Here is a 7564-nt window from a genome sequence, read left to right on the forward strand (position 1 = left end):
GAGGAGGGGAGGGAGTGGGAACTGAGATAGGTATATAAAATGATAAGAGACAGTTTTCTCTTAAATAAACAAACAGAGCCGAGCAGGAGAGCCATCAGGGGCCCAGACAAGACAAACCTCAGCATTGTTTAGTAGGGCCTCTCTAACCTTGCCTCAAATCTCTTGACTACTGTTTGGTCATGGAAAGCTGCCGGCCGTTTCTAAAAGCCCCTGGGCTTTGCTTATGGCTGGCTCTGTTGGCATTTGTGTAAGAACAGTGTGTGTTGAGCAGCTGTCGGTGGTTCAGCAACACTGGTGTTAAATCCTTGTGTAAGGAGAACCATTGCTTAGCCCATACTTCATAAGCATACCTACGCGAGAGACCAGATATTTATTTATTTATTTATTTATTTATTTATTTATTTATGACTTTTTGAGACAGGCTTTCATGCAGCCTAGGCTGGCCTCATACATAAACTCTGTATAGTGACTATAACCTTGAACTCAACCTTCTGGCCTCTCCTCCCAACTTCTTTGGATGGCAGGAGAGCACCCCAAGGCCTGGCTAAGAGGGCAGCCTTTATCAGAGAAATAACCGAAGGAGAATAAAAATAATGGCAACCCTTATACAGGAGCAAGAGCTGGGGGGAACCCGCGTGGAAGACAAGACTTTATCTTGTTACCAACAACCAGCAGCAGCCTGTGCCTAGGAGCCGGTCTCACTTGCTGCCTTCTGCTCTGAGTTGCCATCCTCAGTGCCCAGGAGCAGCTGGGAGACTGTTCTAGGGAAAGAGACTAAGTTTATTATGTTTGGCCAAAGGTCACATTATGAACAAAATAATCAAGCAGTACTTTTTTTTAAAAAAATATTTTTTATTGTTTATTGGTGTGAAGGTGTCAGATCCCCTGCAACTGGATCTTCAGACAGTTGTGAGCTGCCATGTGGGTGCTGGGAATTGAACCCAGGTCCTCTGGAAGAGCAGTCAGTGCTCTTAACCACCGAGCCATCTCTCCAGCCCCTCAAGCAGTACTTTTAAAACTTCTCCTACTTACCACCCAGCTGGAACAGAAAAAAATGACAGCGAATCACTCCCTTAGGGCCAACAGGAGAGCTGAAGTTTGAACCTTGTGTGTGATTTTCTTCCTTCGCTTGTTAAGGAAAGTAAGCCATTGTAAGTTGATATCCATTTTCACTTCAAATACATCTATCTTCATTAGCATCCATGTCATATTCTACGTATTTGAAGTGGAAAAATGTATGTTAATGAAAATGGAAAAGTTCTCTAAGTTTGTCATGAGTGAATATTTTTAATTGCCACATAATTGGATAACCTTCATTATGGTGCAGTTATTTATTTCAAAATTATTCACAGTTATTTATGATCACTTATATTGATCTTACTACAGAGCGTTTTTAGATTGTTAATCTATGATGAACTAATCATAGTTTTAAAAGGAAAACAGTGTATCTGTAATAAGAAGAGCATTTGGATAAAGGAAAATACACTTAAACTTCAAGTATATTTCTTTTGACCAGACAGGTCAAGTCACGAGGACTGCCAAAGCTTAGAAGAAAATGCTAACTGAGCATCTGTCTCACCTCTCAACACCTTTCTTTTCTCTTCACTCAGTCAATACTTTAAAGCATATTTGGCAGCAAGGAAGAGACCTTTAACGTGACAACACTGTTTTGACATGTGTATTCAAGACAAAACCAGAGTTAGCCACTCCTCCCATTGTTCTGCACTCTCACTAGCTGACTCAGCTGGGATGCCGGGATGCTGGGATGCTGGGATCTCGGTGAGCAGGTGTGCACCGGAGGCCTCACTGTCCAGCTCTGGGTCCGGGTGCTTTCTTCAGGACTGTCGGCTGCCTCTGTGTCCTGGGAAGCTGCTGGGCTGACATCTGCTTGTCAATGCACCCTTTCCCTTATTCTTTTTTGCTCATGTCCATCTCTTGGAGATTGTTTGTTTGATTGATTGATTGATTGATTGATTGATTGATTTGGTCTGTTTTAACCTTCTTTCTTCCTCTGCTTGGTCATTCTGAGCTCTATGATGCTTTTGAGCTTTGGAGGCCATTTTGGATCTGTTTTTAAGCCTCCATGGCCACGGCTCCAGTTGACCGGACAATTGCTTAGATTTTTTTTTCTCGAATCTCAGATCTCAAAATTAAATATAGTAATTTAGAGGTGGTGCATGCCATTAATCCCAGCACTTGAGAGGCCCTGAATTTGATTACCAGCATCCCCCCCAAAATAAAAACTTAGTAGTAAAAAAATTTTCTGGCACAAAGCTATACATTATTTTTGGTAAAAATTTGTTCACACTAGAATTATTTCATGCTAATTGGGCAGATTTTTAATACTGTAAGGCTAAATGCAAACCCGTTTTTCATACATAAAATGCTTGTGGGTGATCATGATTTCTAAATTAACCTAATGAAAGTGGGTTAGGAAATAACTATTCTCTTTAGAGTGAGGTTTTGAAGAGGCCACTTCTGGTCTGCGCATAAATTTTGATCACTGTCTTGCAGCTGTCCTAAGCAATCAAGACACTGATAAGGAGTCAGAGCAAGAGGGTGAACTCCATGTTAGTACAAGATTTTTATCCCCAAGTGCCTGCAAGGGTAGTCTACCCTCAAGCTGAACTGCTTCAATGGAATGCTTTATAGACATCTGAGACAAAGCCTCACAGCCCAGGCTGACTTTGACCCTGCTTACCCCTCTGCTGTCTGAATGCTGGAGCAGTAGGCATAGACCTCCCTGCCCAGCAACAACTCCGGACTTTTTTAACTTGTTGGTGCTTGAACAGACTGAAGCCCAAGTCCAGTTTGCTTGTCCTTTCTGGGAGAGATATGGAGGGAAGACAACTTGGAAATGTGGCATTTAAAGCTAATAAGAACATATGGGATTTTTTTTTGAGATGGGGTATACCACAATTAATAAAAACCCAGAGACTGATATTGGGGTTCAACCTGAACATCAGAAATGCAAAGTACCCAGCCACCTCAGGTAAGGTAAGAAAATGACAATCCTGCCTCCAGGAATCCTCAGACTAAAACTGAGCCTGAAATCTGTCTCTTCCTATTTTATATTCCTTTCTAGTGCTGGGATTAAAGGCATGTACTATTACTGCCACGTTTTTATGGCAAACTAGAATTACTACTGGGATTAAAGGTGTGTGTCACCACTGCCTGGTCTGTAAGGCTGATACGTGGGGCTGTTTTGCTCTCTGATCTTCAGTCAAGTTTTATTTATTAAAATACAAATGAAATACCACTACAATGGGGTCTCATGTTGGTGATCCCCTGCCTCTGACTCCCTAGTACTGGGCTTACAGGAACCCTCCATGTCAAGGGTCCCTAACTTTTTCAAACCTTATTTCCTGAATGAGCAGTTAGCTATGAATTAATAAGCATTTCTCAGAAATTGCAGAACTGAGCCAGGACAAGCTGCAGTGACCGCAGACGGTGCTAATGGGAGAACTGCGAGCTTACGGCTTCAGCACTATCGGCCGCTTACTGAGAGAACAACCCCATACCAGTGAGGTTCCAATTTAAGAATTTAGAGCCTTCCAAATATTGCTTACTGAACTATGCAGAAAACAATAGCCTCTCCCAATGACGGAAGTTTACAAATCTTGACTGTACTGTTTTTTAGGGTAGGTGTTAACTGTGGTCCTGCACTTGCTGAGAAATATCCTATACCAGCTTGGACGTCAGCTGCCATGACAGGCATTCTATGCCTCCACGTCCATCTTCCTGGTTACCCTTTCTACGGCATGGCTGTGAGACCGAGTTTGGTTTTGTCCTGCTAGGAACTGAACCGAGGGTCCGACGCATACTGTGGAAAGGCTCTATGGCCTAGCCACATGCCCAAATCTTTTTTTTTAAAAAAAAGTTTTAGATCTGTAAAGCTTTATTTGAGAGGACCTACATGACAAATTTAAAGTCTAGGGAAGAACTTGATCTCTGGGTTTCACAGGAGCTGCAACTTTGATCCCAAAGCATTCATAAATATGGACGGTGTAACAGACTTTTCTTTTTAAAAGATCCCATTGAGAATGGTAAATGATCGCCGCCACAGGGCGGATTCCCTCTCCCCGGAGGCACTGACATCCTCTCAGCCCAGTGCATCAGGGATGTAAGGTTACTGCATCATCCCAAATGGATAGTTTAATATCTGCACTGAACAGGAAGGCTTATGGTCCAACTGTTAGGCTCAAACCTGGGACAAATGGCTACTGGTGTTCCTGTTTAATATACCAAAGTAAACCTGTCTGCCGGGTTCTCCCAGCATCCCTCAGTCCCAACCTGTTACAGAGTGGCTGATGTGGTAGTTTAAATGTCATCGGGCCCCATAAGCTCATAGGGAGTGGCACTGTTAGGAGGTGTGGCTTTGTTGGAGTATGTGGGGATGGCCTTGGGTCACACTTTGGGGTTCCCTATGCTCAGGATACCTCTCAGTCCACTTCCTGTCGTGGTGTGTCTTCACAGAAGTAGAAGCCCTAACTACGGCTTACTCTCTACCCTAGACGTCTCCAGCGCAGGGGCCTGGCTGTCCTTCCCTAGATGATCCAGCCATTTTGGTTACCTGGCCCTTTACCCTTGGCCTCTTGGTCTGCCTCTCCCCTCTCCCTTCCCTTCTTCTTCCCACATGGCTCAGGGTCTTGTCCATCCTCGACTCTCCCAGATGTCTCTGCCTCTGGCTAAGTCTTCCTTTTATCGACAATCTACAATAAGCTTTCTCCTCCACCACACCTAGGAGCGGTCATGTCCCTCCTTTTCATTTCATTTTCCCCCGTTTATCTGGTGCTGGAACCTGGGATTAGTATATAACCGGCAAGGAACTCAGCCCATCTGAACCAGATGCCCGTCTGACATTCCTGGGGTCTGTACGGATCGTTTGTTTCTGCTGGCTTCTGCCATCCATCAAATTTGACCCCAAATGCTAGCGTCTGCCTTCTCAGCTACTTCTGCCTCCACGATCTATTTTCCTCTGTCCATTTCATCACAAAGTTTATCGGAAAGCTTCTTTGCGATGTGGTTCTGAGTGCAGCCCTCGAGTTGGACCGCCAGTGGGGAGAGCTGCTTCAGCAGCTGATTTTCCTGTGCAAATGAGATTGTCTACTTTCATCTTTATTAATAGTGGCATTTTCAAAACCTTTCTAGACTCATGAGTAGATATATATCAAAGTGTTAAAATATTTATTTTACAATTCTTCTGATTTTGCTATTCTGTGGAATCTTTCATAAGTAGTGATTTATCATTTGCATAATTTCAAAGTTATGACTCAAATGATTTGAAAATGAGAGAGGAAAAAATCCATCTTGTCCTCTTTGCCAGCTCCTATGAATCATTGTGTTTAACACATTATTTTGTTCAGCTTTGGCCAGTCCATTTTAAATGTTCAGTTCTAGTGATGTCAGAGTGTATGCAATAGAATTAACTATCTCTGCACTTGAGGCTCTCCTGGGTGCGATGAGAAATATGTGGATAGTTTTGGTCATTCCGTTATGATCCATGATGACACAAATTCCTCAGTTCATACTTGGGGTTGCTTTACTTTTTACCCTTCTCGCTGGGGGCTGCTACTCTGTAGGTATTTCTTTAGAGCAGTCAAATATTGGGGCCTTTGTTTTGAGACAGGGTCTCCTGACTGGAACCTGCAGGCATAAGGGTTCCGAATGGGCAGGTGTCAAATGGGAGGACCAGAGATGAGAAAGAGAAGACAAAACCAGCATCTGGGCCCAAGAGGTCCTGTGGAAGCTGATCTCAAGCAGGGTTATTCAGAAACACAGCCTTATATATACCATTTGCAGGCCAAGGTCAGCGGAGAGCTAGGTCCGAAAGAAGACACAGCATTGGATGGATAGCCACAGTCCAGTGGGAAAGAGTTGGGACCTCAGAAACCAAAATCTTGACTCATTTGAGGAACTAGCCTTAGCTTCAGCCTGGCCTTGTCCAGTTTGGTCCTGGACAAGGACCTTTGACCTTTCATCAGGGCCTCTGAGAAAGTCTTCTGTAGGCCAGGCTGATCTCTGACTCACCATATAGCTCGTGGTTCTTCTGCCTCTGCCTCCCAATTCCTTTTTTCTCTTAAAAAAATCTCCCCCCCCCCCCGTTTCTCTGTGTCGCTGTCTCTCTCGCTCCTCCCCCGTCTTTAATTCTGGGATAAAGCCTCAGATCCGTTCTTCACTTCCTAAGTGCTGGGATCACAGGTATATGCCACCATGCCTAGCAGGTTCTATTCATCATGTTCTTAATAATCCCAACACTTAAATGGTGGCATTGAGTGGGCTGGAGAAGTGGCTCAGCAGTTAAGAGCACTGGCTGCTGTTGCTCATGACTTAGGTTCAATTCCAGCATCCACACAGTGGCTCACAACCGGAGTCTGCAGCTCCAATTGCACCTGGTTGCACAAATCAGATACCCGTTTCAGACTTCCGCAGACACCCTTTCTGGACTCTGCACCAGGCAGATTACCTAGCCTGTCTGTCTGTCTGATGAGCCTCTGGGGTCCTCCTGAGTCACCTCGCAGCACTGGGGTCACTAGTGTGCACCGGTGCACCAGCTTGTTTGATGCATGCTGGAGACCTGAACTCAGGTCCTAATACCTGTGCAGGAAACGCTACTGACCCAGCTGTTGCCCTAGCCCTGAGAATGTGCTCTCTATTCTAAATTTTGTAAAAACAAAAATGCTACAGCTCAAGGATTACTTTTAATTCTTCTTTTCTTATTTAAATATTGAGCCACGGCCAGTATCTCAGTCCACCTCCTCTTGCCCGGGGATCACGATGTAGCTCCTTCTCCAGCCCCCGGTCAACCTGCATGCCTCCATGTACCACCATGATGAAAACAGACCGAACCTCTGAAACTGTAAAGCCACCCAATGAAACACTTTCCCGTGGAAGAGTCGCTATGGTCATGGTGTCTCTTCACAGCAGTAGAAAACTGAACCTTTTGTAAACCTTGTGTAAACATGTTAACTAGAACTGTTCTCTTCATTTTAAATTTGGAAATAAAATTCTGTTAGCCTGGAGATGAGATTTAATTCTCTCGGTTTATTTTGATCCTTGAACTATTTTCAAAATTATAAATCAATAACTGGGCTTTGAGACAGAGGTTTTATGTAATGTTCGCTAATGTTTTGTTATTTTAAATTCATTGCATGGATAGTAAAATTCTCCCAGCATAGTACTTGTTGAAAATATTGTTCGAATTAATGTCTGTGTATGTTCATTTTAAATTATATGAAAACGAGGTAAATGCATATTTATTGTAATTTCTGTTTTTGGCATGGGTTTGTATATGTTGCATGCATGGGGGTGGGTGCACACATGCAGTGTGTGCATGGTGGAAGCAGAGGTTGCTGTGTTGGTCAGTGATTCTCCACGTTGTTCACCGAGGCAGGGTCACTTGCTGATCCTAGAGCTCATCCAGTCAGCTACTCTAGCACGCTAGCTAGCTTGCTCCTGAGATCTGCGGCCACCTCTAGTGCTGGGGTGACGGGTGGAACGATGTGGGAGCTGGGGTCTGAACTCTGGTCCTCGGTCTTTACGCTCGGAGCCATCTCCTCGGACC

This window comes from Microtus pennsylvanicus, chromosome 18 (genome assembly GCF_037038515.1).
Source record: "Microtus pennsylvanicus isolate mMicPen1 chromosome 18, mMicPen1.hap1, whole genome shotgun sequence".
NCBI lineage: Eukaryota > Metazoa > Chordata > Mammalia > Rodentia > Cricetidae > Microtus > Microtus pennsylvanicus.